This window comes from Lissotriton vulgaris, chromosome 8 (genome assembly GCF_964263255.1).
Source record: "Lissotriton vulgaris chromosome 8, aLisVul1.2, whole genome shotgun sequence".
Classification (NCBI taxonomy): domain Eukaryota; kingdom Metazoa; phylum Chordata; class Amphibia; order Caudata; family Salamandridae; genus Lissotriton; species Lissotriton vulgaris.
The window spans coordinates 612,700,925-612,719,175 of NC_141696.1; the positions used below are offsets into that span (position 1 = coordinate 612,700,925).

Here is an 18,251-nt window from a genome sequence, read left to right on the forward strand (position 1 = left end):
TCTAACAAAGTTGTGTTATTTTGAACAACAAAGGTGGATTGGAAGCTCCAAAACATCAAAGGAACATAGGCTTCTAATAATGCTACGTATTTCAAAATAAAGATCCTCAAAAAGAATGTTGACCAATCTGGGACCTCAAAGAAACAAACACCTGGATCACAAGGGAAAAAATCAGGATATTGGCACTTCGTAATACCTTAACTCATGTGGCTCAAGTTCTATGTTTGGCCTCCATCAGCTCCAAACTGCTTTTTTTAATATTTCAGTTTTATTGGTAGTTCCCTGGGATGGTAATGGACACAAATAATGCCTACACTGTGATAGGTATAGCCAGTATGGAACTTATCTGATGACATTAGAACCATAATTGCTGACTATGCATGAAGAATAGCACAGTCTCAATTCTTTTGAATGTCCCCATTATGAACAATTAGTTTAGGTTATTTTAGGATTTAGGACAACTTACCTTTTCTTGCCAGAGCTCCCAAATCTTCTGATGTTTCTGGGGACATTACATGCTCGGAAGATTGGCCTTTCGAGGCACTTACACTTATTTATTCCTTGGAGTCAGTTGGTGATTGGAGGGGAGAAACCTTGGCCCTCCAATTCTGGGAAGTGTCCAACTGGACCAATATTATGCCTAAGTTCACCAAGGCCTTGAGGTAGTGATTGACTTCTATGCCCTCAAGTACATGCAATGCAGGGAGCTTTAGAGGAAAGCGGGATAATCCATCTGAGGATTCTCAAGCGGAAATCAAGAATCTAGATCCACATATCCTTGAATAAACTGACATTCCACACCGTGTACGATTGTGGAATTTACTCTTCATGCATTTCAAGGAGTAGTCCTGGCCCATCTACCAGAGTCCTCGTTTGGAATAATAATCTTTTTGAAGGTACTTAAATTGTATGATTTGGTAACGATGAAATGGCCATCTCTTTGGGTTATAGTGTGTTGTGCAAGGCACAATCATGAGTCAGCTGTCAGTATCTTCCTCCCACGCCTCACAGAGGGTCTTTCATACAGTTTGGCAGACATGTTCCTCCGTCACAATGTGACTAAAACCCTGTCCACTCTATTACAAATGCCATAGGTTATCTGAAAGAAACAGGTTAGTATTAGATTCCTTACCTTAGAATATCCCCAGGCGTCAGACTGGATCCGGAAACTTTTGCGTAGCAGTACCCCTGTGCATCAGTAGGCGTCGTCTGCGGCTCCGCGTCCGTCATCGGCGTCGTTTGCGCCGCGATGACGTCGCCGGAGTACTTAGACGACTGCTCTCGCACGCGGACGTCAGTTCTTTTTTCCGCGCCAGCTAAGCGCAGAGCAGTAGTACCCTTTTAGTCATTTTTTTCACTTAAACTTTGATCTTTTTGATATGTTTTTTGAGTCGATTGACTCAGATGGTGCCGGTAGGGATGCCCGGGTTCAAACACTGCTTCAAGTGCAGCCGACTGATGTCGGTTACCGACCCCCATCGCCGTTGTCTTCAGTGTCTAGGCCTCGACCACGATGACCGATTCTGCTCTGACTGCTGGGCCCTGACGTCTAAGGCTAGGCGGGAGCGGTCCCGCAAGCGACTTGAGCTCCGGTAGTCGGCCCCGCGCCGTTCGAGTTCCCGGTCCCACAGGAGGTCGAGAGACAGGTCGCGGGGTCGGAGCCCTCGTAGCTCCGAGAGTCGGCATCGGTCTTCGGGGATCAAGATCCTCAGGTAAGAGGCATGAGAGGTCGGAAAGGCGTCATCGCTCTTCTGACGCTCGCACGACGCGCTGGGGACTCGGGTGACACCACCCACGCGGCTCCGACAGAGTCACGGGCGTCACAACCTGCCCCATACCTTCTGGTCCCTGGGCATGACGCGACGCCAGAGGAGATCGAGCGGTACCTCATGGCCATGAGGTCTCTACCTCCTCCGCCGGGTTCCGTGGCGCCTTCAGGCCAGCGGCCCCGGCTGGGGGGCCTAGCGGGTCAGGTGCTTCGGCTCCGACGCCGCCGGGTGCTTCGGCTCATTGACTCGATCGAACTTTCCATCTCGAACGGGTCGTCGACGCGGGCCGTTGGTCCTTTTCGACGCCAAGTGGGCCTGCTGGGAATGTAAAGGAGCCGTTAAAAAGGTGCCCACAATGCCACTCCAAGTTCCAGCATACTGACAAGCACTCGGTATGCAACAAGTGCCTATCACCAGACCATAAGGAAGACACCTTCCCAGACAGTGCCCAATTCCGATCGAAGACAACCATCCGGATTCGACGGGCCCGCTAGGCAAGAGATGCAGCGACAGGCACCGGAACCAGACAACATCTTCGATGATGACCAAAAAACTTCCAGAAGCTCCAGATACGGACCTAGAGATCAACACCGTCGAGGACTACAAGGACTCCGACGCCGAAATCCCACCGGGGCAAATAGTGAGTACACTGCCACCGACACCGATTACCCCGTTACCGAAGGCTCCGGTCGAGGCAGCGCCAAAAGGCCTTAGCCAAGATCTGAAAAAACACTCGCCAGCCCCGCCGTACCGGCTCGGCTGTGAAACCGAAACTTAAGCCTTCAGAGACCCCAGGGCCAAGTAACGTGATCCCAAAGAAGGTTCCAGAACCAAAGAAGGTGGTCAACCCGAAGGGTGTCGAACCGAAAAAGGCCGTACAGCCTAAAGGCGTCGACCCGAAGAAGGCCGTCGACCCAAAGAGGCCGAACCAAAGAAGGCCGTCGGGTCAAAAGGCGCCGAACCTGAAAAGTCCGTCGAGCCAAAAAAGGCCACCGAGCCGAAGGGCTTCGACCCGAAGAAGGCCGTCTAGCCAAAAAAGCCCGCTGTACCGAAGGTCGCTGAACCAAAGAAGGTCCCCGACGTAAAGAGGGCCGTATCGAAGCCTGTGACCCAGCTGGAGAAGGCTTTTGAACCAAAGACAAGTGCTCCAAAAACACCTGTCGATCCCAAAAACGCCATCGACTCGACAAAGGACAGTCAACCGAAAAAACCTGTCGAGCACAAAAAGCGTGTCGAACCAACAAACCCTACCTACATCAGAGGTCAGTTACCATTAGACTCACTGGTAGTGGCTAATGCACGCAAAAGGGCCAACTCGCAGACAACAGGGGAGGCTCCTCCTCCTGATAAAGAGTCAAAAATACTAGAGGCCTCAGGTAAAAGGGTAGCATCACAGGCCTCCAATTCATGGAGAATTGCGACTACACAAGCTCTGCTAGCTCGTTACGACAGGGCCCACTATGATCAGCTTGAAAGCTTAATGCAACACCTGCCTGAGCCTTTTAAAGCCCAAGCTAATGACCTCATACAGGAGGGGAAATTTATTACAAACGCCTCCATCAAATTTGCGCTTGACGCAGCCAACACCGCAGCCAGATCTATTAACACCAGCGTTTTACTACGACTACATGCATGGCTGCGTATTTCGGGCTTTAAGAATGAGGTGCAGTCCACCATCCTTAACCAGCCAGTCAATCAAGACTTCCTTTTTGGCCCTGCAGTAGACACCATTCTAGACAAAATGAAGAAAGACACAGAAACTGCAAAATCAATGAGTGCATTGCAGTTTCAGCACCACAGAGGTTCCTTTCGACGCTCCTCCTACAGAGCAGCTACACGAGGCAATACCTCACAGACCTCATCTTCATACAAAGGCAACACCCAAGGTTCCTTTAACAAAAATTCCAAGAGAGGAGGTTATAGGGGCAACAATAACAAAGGAAGAGGACGTGGAGGCAATAACACCAGAGCCTCCACTACCACAAAACAGTGACTTCATCACGCTACCTCCAGACCACCTAACACCGGTCGGAGGCAGACTCCAACAATTCCTACCTGTCTGGAACGCAATTAACACGGACAGGTGGGTGAGACAAATTATCCAGTATGGTGATTGCCTAGAACTCACTTCAACCCCACCAAACATACCACCCAGACACCGTCCTATGTCCAAAGAACACATCACCCTGCTACAACAAGAGGTGAAATGCATGCTGGAAAAGGGGGCCATAGAGCCAGTTCTTTTCCAGCACCAAGGGACAGGAGTATACTCTCTATACTTCCTTATTCCCAAGAAGGACGGCTCCCTCAGACCAATACTGGACCTCAGACCCCTAAATCAATACATACTGTCGGAGCACTTCCACATGATCACACTACAGCAAGTGCTCCCGTTGCTACAGCAAGGAGAATTCCTAGCAACATTGGACCTCAAGGACGCGTATTTTCACATACCCATCCATCCAGCTCACAGAAAATATCTCAGGTTCACAATAGAAGGTCAACACTACCAATTCAAGGTTCTCTCCTTCGGGGTGACCACTGCTCCAAGAGTGTTCAAAAATTGCTTAGCGACAGTAGCTGCACATCTCAGGAGGCAACACATCCATGTGTTCCCGTACCTAGACAATTGGCTCATACAAGCAAAATCGTACCAACAGTGTGCAAGAGACACGTCTCAAACACTTCAGCTGCTACACAGTCTAGGATTTTCAATAAACTACCCAAAATCGCATTTACAACCGTCCCACACACAACAATATCTGGGAGCTACTATAGATACGTCAGTGGCAAAGACATACCCAAACTCAGAGAGGATAGCCAGCATGCAGATGCTCATTCGCAAAATTCTGCCAAAAACACTCTCTCCCAGCTCGAGTCTTCATGCAGCTCATAGTCATGATGGCCTCCTGCATATTCATTGTCCCCCTTTCCAGACTCCAAATGCGTCCATTGCAAGAATGCCTAACACGGCAGTGGAACCAAGCTCAAGGACAACTAAAAGACCTATTGTTGGTAGACAGTCGCGCTCTCAACTCTCTGCAGTGGTGGAACCCACAAAACCTTTCCAAGGGGCGACTGTTCCAAGAGCCGGGTCCACAACTAGTAGTAACAGCAGATGCATCACTGACAAGCTGGGGAGCCCACCTCCTTCACTACACAGTACAAGGGCTCTGAACAATCAAACAGAAGAAACTGCATATCAACCAACTAGAGTTGCTAGCAATATTCCTAGCCCTGAAAGCATTCCAAAAATACTTGTACAACAAGACTGTGTTGATCCGGACGGACAACATGACAGCAATGTACTATATCCAGAAACAGGGAGGAACACACTCTCCACAACTGTCCCACTTGGCACAGAGCATATGGAAGTGGGCAATTCCAAAATATATCTTTCTCCTGGCAGAACACCTCCCAGGGAAAGACAATCAAATAGCAGATCTGCTCAGCAGGCACAGCCAACAACTACACGAATTGGAGATTCACCCCCAAGTTCTCCAACCATTCTTCAGGAAGTGGGGGCACCCAGAGATAGACCTGTTTGCTACAAACGAAAACTCAAAATGCCAGTACTTTGCCGCCAGGTTCCCACATCCGTTGTCACAAGGCAATGCGATATGGATGAACTGGTCAGGCAGATTTGCGTACGCTTTTCCCTCAGCACCACTGATTCCGCTGGTGGCGCGCAAACTGCGCCAACAATCACTCACACTAATCCTAGTTGTTCCCACATGGGCGAGACAGCCATGGTACACAACTTTCCTGGAACTTTCAGTAGTTCCTCATCAAAGGCTGAACCTCACACCCCATCTTCTAATTCAGAACCATGGAGAAATCAGACACCCAGATCCCAATCAGATGAACCTAGCGATCTGGCTCCTGAAGTCTTAAAATTTGGATACCTTAACTTGCCTCCAGACTGCATGAACATCAAGAGACAAGACTACCAACTACAAGAGCGTGCTATGCAGCTAAATGGAAGAGATTTGTCATTTACTGCAACAATAACCAACTCAACCCTTTAGATGCTTCCATACAAAACATTATATGTTACCTGCTGCATCTTCAAAGATGCAACCTAGCATACTCTTCCATAAGACTACACCTCGCTGCTATAGCAGCATACCTTCAAAACAGGCAACACCTTTCACTGTTTAGAGTACCAGCAATAAAGGCTTTTATGGAGGGTCTTAAAAGGGTGATCCCTCCAAGACACCCACCTTCCCCAGTCTGGAATCTAAATATAATGCTTACCAGACTTATGGGACCTCCTTTCGAGCCTCTACACTCATGCGAACGTGGAAGGTGGCATTCCTGATTGCCATTACCTCACTCAGGCGAGTTACAAGCACTAAGAATTCAAGAACCCTTCATGCAGGTACACGCTAACAGGGTGGTTCTTAGAACAACCCCTGAGTTTATGCCAAAAGTCATATCCAATTTCCATATTAATCAATCAATAGAACTGCCAGTGTTCTTCCAAAATCCACAGTCAGTAGCTGAAAGAGCCCTTCACACACTGGATGTAAAGAGAGCTCTGCTTTATTATGTGGACAGAACGAAATCATTTGGGAAAACAAAGCAAGTATTTGTTGCTTTTTCACCACAACATAAAGGAAATCCAATATCAAAGTCAGGAATAGCCAGATGGATCGTTAAATGCATTCAGATATGTTATCAAAAGGCTAAACGCACTTTAACTGTCCCCCCAAGAGCACACTCTACGCGAAAAATGGGGGCATCCATGGCTTTCCTAGGAAATCTTCCTCTTGAAGACATATGTAGAGCAGCCACATGGACTACCATACACACTTTCACAAAACACTACTGTGTAGACGTGCAAGCAAAGCAGCAAGCTACTGTAGGCCAGGCTGTCCTCAAAACTCTTTTTCAAACTGCTGCAGCTGGCACAGGTAACCACCGCTAGAATAGATACTGCTATACAGTCTATGCACAGATATGAATTCAGCAGCCCACATGCCTCGAACGGAATATGCTTCTTACCAGTATGTATCTGTTCTTGGCATGTAGGGCTGCTGACATTCATATCGCCCGCCATCCTCCCCGGTGCCTGTCGCAGCTGCAGCATTATCTTTTGCTTGGCCATCTCTTACTTTACTATCTCCATCTCTGCCACAATGATGAAAAACAATCTGAGGATGGAGAAGATGCCCATGTGCACTGTAGTCCAGGGGAGGAGTCGCCTATCTCGTGAAACTTCGAAGAAATGAAAAGGAAATGAAATGAAATGAAAAGGGGTTTTGTTGAGCGCGACTGCTGCCCTCGGGCGTCCAAGCGCTGAGAAAAGAGGATAGTGCCTTGTGGTACAGTAGCTTAGGAGATTAGTTTTGTTTAGTAAAGAGGAAGGTTTTGAGCTGCTTGCGGAAAGATGACAGGTTAGGATTGGATCTTAGGTGTAAAGGGAGCGAGTTCATAGTTTGGCGGCGTTGTAGGTAAAGGACCTACCTCCAGCTCTTGATCTCCTAATCCGAGGAGCTGCGGCCAGGAAAGCATTGGCGGAGCGGAGTTGTTTGCTGAGATGGTAAGGGGAAAGCAGAGGGTGGTTAATCTTGGGGCTAGTTTTCCAGAAGGCTTGGTGGGAGATACACATGGCTTTAAGGACAACAAGGTGCAATCATCCGGACCCAACACTAGGCAGCGATCTATGCACAGATATGAATGTCAGCAGCCCTACATGCCAAGAACAGATGCATACTGGTAAGTAGCATATTCCTTCTGGTTTCCCACCCTTGGAGTGAGGTTTGGGGACTAACACCACTGGGCTAGCCCAGGAACTGTCAGAGGGTTCAATAGCCCCTAACTCTAAAATACTGCAGACACAGCTTTGATGTTCTCCTTAACATGGTCAGACTGTCGATAGATCTTATTTTTGACAGGCATGCTGTCTCCAGTGTCCACATCATGGGTACTAGTGTGTCTGCCCAGGGGTTAATGAGAAGAGCCCATCATACTGCTCCAGGATTTGCCTGCAGTCCGCTTGCTGTTGGACAGAGAGAGTTTCTGAGTAAACCACTCCATCCACTAACCCATTTTTGGGGCTGCTGGAGAAGAGGTCAGGGAGAGGTTCAATCTCTGCTTACTGATCCTCATCAGTTACCATCAGCCTAGTCGCTTCAGACTTGTCATGGAAACCTTTCAGGCGATTAACATGTATCTCTTGGGGCTCCTGCTAGTGCCAAGGTCAACCAAGTAAGTGACCTCGCCTTTACTTTCAAGGATAGGGTAGGGCCTGGACCATTTGTCCAGGAGGTCCCCAAGTCCCTAAGTGCCACACGCTCCAAAACCCATACCTTCTGCCCTGGTACGAACACCACCATGGCAGCCTTTTGGTCACACTAGAGTTTCTGAAGTTCTTCGCTGGTGCTTTCCTTTTCCATGTACTCTGCCATCTTGGACCTTAGGCCCAGTCCATAGTCCACAATATCTTGTTTAGACTCATTGAGAGTTCTCTCCTAGCCTTCCTTAACCAGACAGGACGGCCAAACAAAAGGTTAAAGAGGGAGAAACGTACTCCCTTCTCTGGCACTTCTCTGTAAGTGAAAAGCAGGCAAGGCAAAAGTACGTCCCATCTCCTTCCAAGTTTTTAAGGGAGTCCCATGATCATGCCTTTCATGCCCTTGTTGAATCTCTCAACTAGGCTATTAGTTTGTGTGTGATATAGGGTAGTGAAATTGGGTCACCGGGTCTAGTGGCTCAGTGGACTAATACCTCAACTGCAGGAGCCTATGTTCGACCTCATGTTCTCGGGTTCAAATCCCCGTTGGTCCACTCAGCCTTTCATCCAATTGAGGTTGATAAAATGAGTATCATTGAGTTGGGTAACAAGAAACATCTGTTATTCAGCGCCAAGATACCTACGGGTGAACACGCACTTTACAAATACACGTTATGTTATCTCTGTCTGACACCACCCCTTAGGAAGACCCACCTTGGTAAAGATACCAATCAGGGCCTTAGCCACTACAGGAGCAGTGGAAGTCCTAAGGAGATTTGCCTCAGGATACCTGGTAGCATGATCCACTACTACTAGCATAAACCTGTTTCCTAATGTAGAAGGAGGATCAAAGGGAGTGACTATGTGGATTCCAACCCTTTCAAAGGGTACCTCAGCTCCAGGAAGTAAAATTAAGGGGCCTTTGCTTGGCGGGTTGCACAGGAGTTGCAATACTCCTTCACCTTCTGGGGCATGTTTGACCAGTAGAAGTGGCTGACAAGCCTACTCCAAGTTTTGCTCCGGCCAAGATGCCCAGCTAGGGGGATGTCGTGCCAATGTCAGGATAAACTCTCCAAACTGCTGAGGCACTACCACTCACATGGTGGCACCAGGTTGGGGTCTCTGGCCTCAGTTCACAGGAACTCTTCCTCCCAGTAGGTCCTGTGGGAACCACTGACACCTCCCTGTTCCTGTGCAGCAGCTTGCTGTCTCATGCTTTCCATAGTAAGACAGGCCCTCTGCCCTTGGCACAGCTCTTACCTAGAGGGTCCCCCTGAGCCTAGGAGCTCTGCCGTGTAAGGCCGAAGTACCTGGGCCTCAGTTCCCTCTGGGGCTGACAGGTTTTCTCCCTGAGGAGAGGGGACCTGGCTGTTCAGAAGCTGGCTTCCGAAATTTCTTGTATTTTCTCTTGGAGGGCTGGTCCATCATTTCTGGCTCCAACATCTTTTTCACCCTGAGCCTTGTTTTGCGCTCAGGTTTTATGCACACCAATTCAGCAATTCCCAGCATGGTTGCATGGGGGGCTTAAACTCTATGTTAGTCCAAGCTGAGGACTCCAAATCATTCCCTAGCTGACATTCAACTGGGACTGCAGAAGAGACCGCTACCTGTTTCAGACCAGTAACCACTCTCCATGCTAAGGTCACCACCACATGGGATGGACCTCAGTGACATTGTCAGCGTAAGTCTGTCCAGTCAGATATTGTCTTAGAGGAACCAGGTTTCTGTCACCATGGTGATACTGGCACCTGTATTTCGCAGGGCTTCTACTCTAATCTCATTAGTTAAGGGCTGCTGTTTGTATTTCTTATATAAGTAAGCCAAACAGCTGGGTTTGCAAGGTCCACCCACCGTCCGAGACTAGTGTAGCTACTGTGTGTACTCTGATTTGCTCAGGGCACACTAGGGATCACACCAGGAAATGTGCCATTCCAGTAATTCCTGGAGTAGTATTAGGGGGATTCTTTTTGGGATAGACAGAGTCTCCAGTTCGGTGTCCTGTCTTCTGACAGTGGTGACACCATACCGTTTTGGGATTCCAATTCTTACCTTGGTACCCAGTTTTTGGTTGTGAAGAGTTTTGATAGACCACCCTCCTTAGCAGGTTGTCTGGGGCCTTTAGAATAATATTTACTTTTATCCGTAGGCTGTCACCTTTCCCTGGGGAAGCTTAGTAACCCCTTTCTTTTGGTCTCCCCTTCCTGTGTTAGTTTTGGTCACCCTAGTCTTGACCCAGTGGTCCACCTTTTTCCCAATTCTTGGGGAGAAATTGTACCAAGGTCTACCAAATACTGGTGCGACTTTGATTGATAACAATTCAAATGTGTTTTTTCTTAATCAAATTATACAACCCATCATTGTTAGGCACAGTTTTACCTTTTAACCAATCACCTAGGGCCCGATGTAGGTAGCCCTTTACCGATCGGAATCGGCCGAAAATACCGATTTTCGGCCGTTTCCGATCGGTAAAGGGCTATCGAGATGTAGGGGCACATTTTTGGTAATTTTATCGAATCGTTATCATTACCGAATCGGTAAATTTACTGAATCGGTAATATTTACCGATTCGGTAATGATAACGATTCGGTAAAATTACCGAAAATGCAATGTAGGTAGCCAATGTTCCATCAGCACATGGCTTACAGAATCGGTATTTTACCATGGAATACAAATCCATGGTAAAATACCGATTCCTGTGTACATGCACATCTGTGCATGTACACATGTGCCATGTGACAGACAGACGTGCCCTTAGGGCATGTCTGTGTGCCACATTGCACACATGCCCGTTTTGGGGGTGCTAGAGGGTGTCAAAGTGACACCCCCTGCACCCTTGTGAATTCTTTAATTACCGATTCGGTAAATACCGAATCGGTAATGCCTAATCATTCCTATGGGCTTCAAAGCCCATAGGAATGAATGGGCATTACTGATTCGGTATTTACCGAATCGGTAATTAAAGAATTGTTAAGGATTCGGTAACGAATCCAGATGTTGGGACCTACATCCCATTTACCGATTTTGAAATACCGAATCGGTAAAATTCGGTATTTCAAAATCGGTAAATGGGATTTACTTACATCGGGCCCCTAGTGTCTTTACTGAAAGGTCTACTAAATCTAACTAGGTTTTCGAGTCTCCTAGAGCCTGATTGTATAGTCTTCAGTGGTAATTCCATAGCCCTCAATCAGGGTACCCTTCATGTAGTCATAGGACTCAGCTTCTGGTCCTGTCGGTGTCAGGAGTCTATCCCTGCACTTATAAGAGGACAGTTCCTAAAGGAGAGAGCTCCAATGCTTTTGGCCGACCTTCCTTGCACTACAGGCTCTCTCAAATGTTGTCAACCATCATCATGATGTCATCACCTTTTCTTTGTTTTGGAGCAATCCTTTTTGGGGATTTTAGATTCAAAGGGTTCCTCTCTGTCCCTAGGTTTAATATTACTGCCACCATTGATGGGTTCTTAACCAAAATCTGCCCTTTCCCTTTCTATGGCCAATATCCTGTGCTCCAGGGCTATTCTTCGGGCCAATATTACCAACATGATCCCCTCCTCGGGGAGATTTTCAGGGTACCTTGAGCGACCTGAAGCATCATCACTAGAGTAGAGGCATATTCGGGTCATCTTCCTCACTCACCGACTTGTTCTCAGGGTCAGTGGCCTCATCCGTAGGATGGTCCAGTTTATACTCTGCCAATAGCCTTTAAAGTGTTACAGTGCTAGGGTTTGAGCCTGTATCCTTTGCAGAGGATCCTTAGCTGCTTAAATGTAAGCTGCAGGTAGGGGGCACAGTCGAGCTCCTTAGCCACAACCTCTGCGTCATCCATTATACTACTAATGTTGGCACCCTTTTAGAGCTAGAAAAATTCCCAACATAAGTTTTCTTAATCCAAACTGTAGTACATTTTTAAATCGTAAACCGTTTTAAACTTCAGGGACTTAACCAAGGCCCTAATTGTTTATTTTAGAAATTTAGATAAAATTGACATATCGCAAAAAACATTTTTAACTAAAGGCAATTTATGGATTTACTTGTGTAGTCAAGTCAAAGTATGCTTTATTCGCGATTTCACTCATAAAAGCAAGACATACAATAATAAAAAATTCATTTAAATTTACCATTCATTATTACGTATACTAAGCATACTATTTACAAATTTTGACTCAATGAAAACCAGTGCGATATTTAAATACATGACAAGATAAAATAGATTTAAAAAATACTAAAAAAGATAAGATTGCATAGATTAAGACAGTTTATAATAAAACCGTTAGTAGAATATAAAAATGCAGAGAGACATTCCAGACAGAGAATAATCAAATTACTAGCAGTCTCTGTCTAATCGACCATGCCCATCCTAAGTATTTAGCAGTGGCTATTACTATCCATGTTAAAGTGCTTGTGCATATTACACGCAGAGCAATGGTACCCCTGATTGCCCCCAGATTCCTACACATCGGTACTAGCCATACAGGTCTAGGGTCAGAGTAAGCCGGGCAAGTGAATACAAGGTGGCCCGTTGTTTCTTTAGCCGAACCACATGCAGGGCATATATCACTTAGTCCACCATCCCATCTGGCTGTCAAGGATCTGAGAGGAAGTGAGCCTGCTCTCAGTTGAAACAAGAGCTTTCTATCGCCAGGCCTAGCTATGATATCCCAATAAGGTTTCAAGCAAGGATACAATTTAACGTCTAGAAAACTCTTAATCATAGATCCTAGACCAGAGCTGCCCCAAGCCCGGGATGCTATCTTCTCCCAATAGATTTCTTTCAGCACCTTTTTTGTTGGAAAAGTTGCTCCCGCTGGGTCAGCCCAAAGTGTGCTCATACCAAGCTCAGTCAAGACTGTCTTTAGCGTTTTGAGCCACTCATTTTTGTGAAATGTATCTGATTTAATAATGTCTAAGAACCCTATGGCGTAATGAGAGAGCTCCGGTGTAGTCCAAAGCCTACACCAGTACAATATTGGTCGAAGCCTGGCCAGGTCTGTGACAGCTTTTCTGCCTAGCTCATACCTAAGAGGCAGCAAGGGAGTGCTCTTAGGAACACCAGTAATAGCCCGTAAAAACTTGTTTTCCGATGATTGGAGCGAAGATAGTTTCTCGAACCCTCAAAGCTCAGCACCATAAAGTGCAGATCCGAGGGCCTTTGCTTCATACACCTGGAGAGCGGGCTTTACAGGTTTCGTTAAGGATTTTCTATGTTCAGAGCTAATAGCTCCTGATAGCTGCCTATGCCTTAGTGTAGCAATATCTATATGCTGTCCCCAGCTATTCTTATTTGAAACATGAATACCGAGGTAGGTAAAAGTATTCACCACCTCTAGAGGACGACCATTCATAATGATTTTTGATTTGAAGCTGCCGGACTGGGAACTGAAACCAGCCCTGGCAAATTTTGGCAGACCAGCCCCCGTCCAACGCGTAGCGAGCGAGCGCAGCAAGCGAGCCCGACCTCTACTAGGGGGGTTTGGGGGGATTACCCCCCCAAGAAAATTTTGGAAAATGACAGACCAAAATGGTGAATTTTACAGCACATTTTTCATTACATATTCCAATTGTATCCACTTTCAAAGCACAGTAAATAGCAGATGTTGACCTTGAAGAACATCAGGTTACCCACCCAGTCATATGTACCCATAGGCATTCTTTCAGAGAGCACCAAAAATAAACTCAATCTAATCCCCAACATCAATTCCATTGCAAAGTCTGCTCGATACCAACTGCGCCTTCTTTGGGGAATCTGTCGCTTCTTCCCGGAGCAGGACCTTATAACCCTGGTGCGATCGCTGGTCCTCTCCCGATTGGACTACTGCAATTCTCTTCTTACTAGCCTCCCCAAATCCCACTTGTCCCTCCTTAAATCTGTTCTCCATTCAGCAGCTCGTTTCATTTATGGGGCCAAAAGAAGCGACCACATCACACCGATGTTACCCACCCTCCGCTGGCTTCCCTTCGAGGCTAGAGCTAGCTACAAGACTGCCTATATCACCCACAAAGCCTTGCACTCCTCCTCTCCTCACTACCTGTCGAATAAACTGAAACTCTCTGTAGGCTCTAGCCCATCACATAATGCGGAAAATCTACTGCTTGAACCTCCCACTTTCAAGAAGGAAAGATTGATGGCCCAATCCTTTTCAGGCAACGCGGTGAGAATCTGGAACTCCCTTCCGCCTCAGCTCCGGACCTCCGCCTCCTCCCAGGTCTTCAAAACGGACCTCAAAGTTCTCCTCCTCCAAAGACACCTCCAAAAGTAATTCACGTCCTCACTATTTTCTGAAGGAAGACCTCCCATTACTGAAAATTCTATTCTCCATGACTATGGAAGCGCCTTCCCAGTGTGTTCTTGTGGTTGGAGTGGTTGCCATTTATTGCAGTATTATCCTTGTACCCGTGTTTGGTACTCTTTTGTAACATGCACATGCAACTTTTCTCTTGTAACACACTGTTTGCTACCTCTCACATTTTGTTTGCCTTTGATATTTGCACAAGTGCCACCATTGCCTACGTAACGTTTGTTCTTGTGCCTGAGTGTCTAGCATATATTGCAGTATTATACCTCTAATTGTACTTTGTTTTCTCTTGTAACTTGCACACTTGTCACTTTTTCCTCCTGTGCACTGTTTGCTACCTCATGTATTTTGTTTGCTCACAATTACCTCATGTAACTTAACGTCTGCTTTTGTAATCTGTTCACATTTAATGTTCCCCTCATGTATCAGCTCTGTTCCTATTGTGAAGCGCTCTGACGCCTTCGGGTAAAGTCCGCGCTATATAAAAACGCATAAATAAAATAAATACCCCAACCCCCAGGCGGATCTGCCAAGAGGTCTGAACACTCATGAAAAACAAATGAAGATGTCTGCATAATACATTCATTGACAAAAAATATTGTGTAGAAACGCTGGGAGCACGAACAAGCACTGACTGCGGCAATAGGTCTGGCTATGTTTTTACGTGGGGAGGAGAGAGAGGGGATGAAGGGGGAGAGAGGGAGACAGAAGAAGAGAAAGGGAGAAGTAGAGGGAGAAAAAGAGGAAGAGAATGAGGGAGAGGAATGAGAGAAAGATGGGGAGAGGGATGGAAAGAGATAGAGGGAGTGATAGAGAGAGGGAGGGGGAGAGAGAGGAGAGATAGAGGGAGGGGGGAGAGAGAGGGAGGGGGAGAGGGAGAGAGAGAGGGGGAAAGAGAAATACAGGGATAGAAAAGAGAGAGGGAGGGATAGGGAGGGAGAGAGAGAAAAGGATAGAGAGAAAGGGATAGAGAGTGGGACATAAACCATGAGAGATATGGGAATAGAGAGGGAGAGAGGGGGAATAGAGGGAGGGAGAGAGAGGGGAGAGAGAACAAGAGAAGGATAGGTATAGAGAGAGTGAGAGGGATAAATAGAGAGCGTGTGAGGGAGCGAGAGAGAGGGACAGAGAAATAGAGGGATAGGGATAGAGAGAGAGAGAGAGAGACGGAGGAAGGGAGCAAGAGAGGGAGAGAGAGAAAGGGAGAGAAAGGGGGCAAGAGAAAGGAAGTGGGAGGGAGAGATAGAGAGGGGAGAGAGGGAGAGGAGAGAGAGGGAGAAGAAGAGAGGGGGAGAGAAGTACAGGGATAGAAAAGAGAGAGAAAGAGGGAGGGATAGAGAGAGGGAGAGAGAGAAGGATAGAGAGAAAGGGATAGAGAATGAGGGAGGAACCGAGAGAGATATGGGGATAGAGAGGGAGAGAGGGGGGATAGAGGAAGGTAGAGAGAGAGGGAGAGAGCGAGAAAGGGATGGGTATAGAGAGATTGAGAGGGATAAATAGAGAGCACGTGAGGGAGCGAGAGAGAGGGACAGAGAAATAGAGAGAGAGAGAGGGAGAGAGAGAGAGGGAGGGAGGGAGCAAGAGAGAGAGAAAAATAAAGGGAGAGATGGGTGAGAGAAAGAAAGAGTGGGAGGGAGTGAGAATGAGGGGGCGCGAGCCACAAGAGGGAAAAAGACAGAGAGAGTGGGAGAGAGAGTGGGAGAGAGAGAGGGATAGAGAAAGAGAGAGGGATACAGAGATGTTTACTCCATTTCGTTATTACACAAACAGCAAAACGATGCTAATGTATTTCACAAGCCAAGTGGAGTTTGCTAACGCCAGCAGTAACAGTTCCAACACTTAGTGTTCTGCACACCACAGACTTTCAGAAATGGGGGCCTAAGTTTTTAAAGGGAAGACTTCTTTACAGTGCTTGTCACGCACAGGTCAAAGCTTCAAAGGGACAATACAATGAAGGGAATGATATTGTTAATCCCAGCTTCTTACCTTTGCTTAGACTTCATTCCAGGTCATTGTTTTTCACACAGTGTGCCATTCTAGACAGAGACCACACATATGCAAATCAGTGTTGCCTAACACATGTTAGAGGCTAGAATGTTTGACAAAATAATATATTCAATGAACCTGAGAAGAGAAAATATCTAAGACTTAATTTGGGGGCAATGGTGATTAAACTAGTCAGCAGATGTGACTGATCACCGGAAGTCAAGATTGTAAAATAGATCACTTTAAATATATTTGGGATTTTAGACATCTTGCCAACCGATATAAAGGAATTCTATCCAGAGTATAAACTTGTATGTTTGCTTTTGAGGAAGACTCAGACCATGCAACAGAGGAACATATTTTACAAAAGTTTGGAAAGAATTCCTTTATTATTTTTGAAGGAGTCAAATAACGCAATCAATTGTAATATTTTATAAGCTTGCACTGTGTATGCATTATATGCTTTTGAATGTCTGTGGTTGCAGTCTAGGAAAAAAACTGTGCTCAAGTTTGTCAGTTTATCAGCTGAGGGCACAGCTACGTGGTCACAGTCTTTTGTTATATAGACATATAGTGACATCTGTAATTTGCTCTATGTTTTCATTTAGTGTCTGATGCAAAACGGGGCACATTGCAGAGCTTTGGGCACACATCTGTTGTTTTCCGCCAAGATGAACATTCCTGCTTTTGATATTCTTGCTATATTTGGCACAGAGGTCCGAAATGATAGCTTTCTCTCAACCAGTTGTTTTTGGCGGGTAGAATTGAGTCTGGGAAATCCTTTCCACTCATTCACTTTTCAGACAAAACGTGGACAGCTCACAAAATATTCTACTCATAAGATGAAGAGGGCCACGATGTAAATTTATGTACAGCATATGCATTGCGCACTAAACATGCTCCTTTATGTTTTTAGTTTGTTTATTTGTGATTTAGAGGAGATATAAATAACAGTCTGAAACATAGGACCACTGAGGCCAGCATAACTGTGATTTGGCTTCCGGTTGCCCACTTTTGTGGAATCTACAGCCCTCCTCAATACTAAAAGCAAATATATGTTTTGGTTTAAATTAACACACATTGTCAGTCCCTGGCACTTAAATGAATGTGTGGATGTGCTCCTCGACAAAGGGCAGAATGCCTTCAATCCAGTGCTTAATTTGTGAAATAATAAGTGCCGGGGCTGCTCATCAGAAAGGCACTGCACCTTTCACCACCCATAGCTCCTACCAGTGCTGCCAATACCAGTACCAACACATCTACTAACCACCACACACCTAGCAGTGTGACAATTCAGACTATTTGAGTCCCTCATAGCTATAAGAATGGATTGTGGCACATTTTTTAGACCATTTTAATGTAAATTGAATTAATAAACAAACATTGTTGTGCTGATATCTAAATTAGGGCAGTCTGCACCTGGTAGCGCAGTTTGTCTATGTGCCGGTGTTGACAATTGAGTGCCGCCGGTGCTGAGCACCAGAAACCACCAGCTCAAATTAAGCACTGCTTCAATCTCAGTTAAGTTTGCCAGTGGTTGAAGCGGACTGCCACGTGCAGTGTGCTGTTGTGGGTGGAAGACAAATATGGATGACTTAGTTACAAATATATAAATGAAGTAGGCTGGCGAAAACCCCTATAAATGTATTATGTTTATGTCAGTAAAATCAAAATGCATTGACTAAAGCCAGACATAAGAAAGTGTTCGCATAGACTGAATGTGCGCTCCTTCCCACCTATGAATGGTGGAGTGGTGGATGAAAACAATCGTATAAACATTGCACCCTTCTTTTTACTGTATTCCTTTCCCACGTATCTCAGTGTGATGTAGTTCACAATCATAAATTGACTACAAAACAAAAGATAATTCATGTTTAAGCATAATTTTTGTGCTTTAAAGTAGAATCCATAAGGAACAGTGATGTAGATCAAAAAATGTAAATATTTGTCCAAACTTTCCAAA

The 18,251-nt window shown here is 46.1% G+C and overlaps 1 protein-coding gene across 4 annotated transcripts in view; it reads left to right on the top strand.

Annotated features, from left to right (window-relative positions):
* SENP7 (SUMO specific peptidase 7) overlaps positions 1–18,251 on the top strand; it is a 1,147,554-nt gene that overhangs the window by 272,062 nt on the left and 857,241 nt on the right. The gene's annotated exons all lie outside the window — the stretch shown is intronic.